This window comes from Lycium ferocissimum, chromosome 5 (genome assembly GCF_029784015.1).
Source record: "Lycium ferocissimum isolate CSIRO_LF1 chromosome 5, AGI_CSIRO_Lferr_CH_V1, whole genome shotgun sequence".
In the NCBI taxonomy this organism is placed as follows: domain Eukaryota; kingdom Viridiplantae; phylum Streptophyta; class Magnoliopsida; order Solanales; family Solanaceae; genus Lycium; species Lycium ferocissimum.
Genome location: NC_081346.1, coordinates 40,138,982 through 40,142,023, shown reverse-complemented (window position 1 = coordinate 40,142,023; position 3,042 = coordinate 40,138,982).

Sequence of the window (3,042 nt, the reverse complement as noted above, 5' to 3'; positions counted from 1 at the left end):
TACCCGCCTTGCGTACCCATGTGAGGTTGATTGCCATGTCTTCCACCTCTACCCCGGTATCCACCTTGTCCTTGGCCCCGTTGGCCCATCCCTTGGTTCCCATACCGTTCATGCATCGCGTCTTCTATTCATCCTCATGATTTGACCGATCATCCTGGTTTTATTGGTTAAGTGGAAGGTTATGGATTGGTAAAGGGTCATTTGGATGTGGATCATTTGGTTGGTGGTGTGTTTCATTTAGGTGTGGTTCTTGTGGTAATGGGTCATTTTGTTGACCTATCGGAATGTTGTTTGGGTGGGTAACAATGGGATTGTGGATGGTTACATTTTGAGGTGTGGTTTGAGGAGTGGTTTGGGGTTGTACGTTGTACGTTTGGTGAAAGGTTAGGGTGTGATCGTGTGTGAAGGACTTAGATTAACCCTACTCGAACCTCCTTGGAATACCACCCGTGGTGAATGGGACATCTCTCGACTACCACTTTCCATGGCATCTACACGACTTCCCAAGTTTGCCATTTGGCCACCTGAATTTCCCATTGTGCCTTTTATACTTTGCAACTCGCGCATGAGATCCATGAGAGTAAGTTCCCTGGTGGGACCTAGTGTTCCATCCTCCGATGACATAGTACCTATAACACTCAACAAAAAAAAACAAACGCGTTAGGTTAGTAGAAAAACAACTCACAATCTATCAAGTGTACCTTGTGGATTGCCTCCCAAATTGCTTCGGTTCAAGGTTGTAAGCTTGTTCAAGTCAGTTGGTCTCAAAGGATACAAATGCTACTTTTGGTCGGAATAGATTCTTGTAGACTCAAGAAGGACGGACGACTCAATTAAAACAAACGGACTTGAACCAAGAAACTAACAACGAAGCAAAAACGAAGAAAAGCACGAAAGAAATTAGCACGAAAGAAATGAGGACACAAGAACTAGTAAACACAAGTAGGAACAACTACTAGATGGCTACTAGTTGAGAGACCAAAGAAAAGGAAATGCTAAAATCGGGAAATAAATCAAATTTCGGGCCCGGGTAAGTGATAACTTGAAAACGTGGTCTTAAAGTCCCAATTGATCCAAGGTATAAATTGGAAATAATGAAAATTTAAAAATTTCTATACTCTTTTTTTTGGTTCCCTACCAAAGGACTAGGGACACAAGACCAACAACTAAGGATCAAGAAATTTTTTATAAATGGAAGTGGCTTGAAATGAAATTTGGACTTGAAAAGGTACCTTGAGTATACGGTTTAAGCTTGACAAAATACGGTCCGTATTGTGGTTTACGGTCCGTATTGTGGTTCATGGTCCGTATTTCGTGTCCGTATTTAGTGATGCCCCAAAACAGAATGTTCACCTTCGTACCTTGCCTTTTACGACCCACAAGATATGGGTCGTATTTTGTTTTACGGTCCGTATTTAATGATGTCTTTCCTAGGCAGAATGCTCCAATCCTTGGTCCTTTTATACGGTTGGGGAATACGGTCCGTACTGTGGTTTACGGTTCGTATTTTGGGTTTACAATCCGTATTTAATGAGGTTGCCAAATTCCAGTGAGCTACTGTAATACTCCCAATTTCAAGATCCAAGTTTATGACCCCAAATTACGATCCGTAATGTGAATTACGGTCCGTAATTTGCAATGTTTCCAGCTTCAGCGATTGTCGTGTTGAACTCGATCTTCTCAAAATTTGGACCAAATTTCTTAGATCTGATGACGTTCCTGGGCCCACTCAACCTAATATTTACCCTTTTGGGGTAAAAAAACACTTTTTCCCAAATCTTGACTTGAACTTTGGATTAAATGCCCTTTTGGAGAGTCTTCTTCCTTATGAAGATTTGAAGGTCTTCAAGAACACCAACAATTTTAAATTTTTAACTACCTTCAAATCAACTTGTTTTTCCTTCAATTTTCAGATTTAGACTCCCCAAGACTTTTAGAACAAAGCCCAATAAGTTTCAAGTCCCAATTTCACCCAAATCAACAAGACCCACTTCAAGTTCTTCAACTCAACAATGGTGAAAATCTCAAAACAACTTGGAATGACTCGAAACTTCAGATTTGAAACCCTAACGTACTAAGGAACTAGAATCCAATAACAAAAAAAAAAAAAAATTGGGGTTTTCTAGGTTTTTCGATTTTTTTTTTTATATAGTAACAAACCCTAGGCTGAATTTGATCGAACAAATCTAATCCAAGCTCTGATACCAATTGATATAATAATAAAATGGAAAGACAAGAAATTAAGGATAGAATAGATTGACATAATTCAATAAGACTAAAAGATAACCATAACCATAAAAGGTTAAGACCTTCAATTAGATTACTCAACAACACCAAACTCATAAGGAGACCAAAAGGGATTGATTTCCCAATTAACCACCTTCTCAACAATTCAAACAACCAAAAGCTTCAACAAGCTCTCAAACACTCAATTCTAGAGTTTACAAGCTTCAATAGCTCTCATCAAAATAATCTAGGTCTTCCATGAAGAAGAAGAGAACTATTTATACTATGCTAGAAACAAAAGTTAGCAAAATGGCATAAACACCCTTAATGAGACAAGGGCCTTGTTTGGCTATTCTTCTTTCTTTAAAATCTTGAAATCTTCTTTGCAAGAATAGCCAACTCTTTATCTTTTAGCCAATGTGGTGACTTCCATTTCCTCTTCTTCTGTCATGCCCTAAATTTGGAGCGGCGTGACCGGCACTCGGTGCCAAACTAGGCCTCGAGCGAACCACTCTAAATCTGAAACTCTGCTAAGGCCTACCTGCACACCGACAATATCTACCAGCCGGTGAGGCCGTAATCTGGATATATTAAATAAATGTTGTCTATCTCGTCTGAACTGGGCACACACACCTAAAATATATATACACAACTGAGCAAGCGGACGAGGGGCGTGTAAGCCGAACAACAAAAGCCGAGAGCGGACATGGCTACATAATATCCCCACATAAAAGCGTACGGACTGCTAGGGAACACGAGGCGCAGAAAGGATAGGACAATGCCCCGTTACACCCATATATACATGTCCCCGGGGGG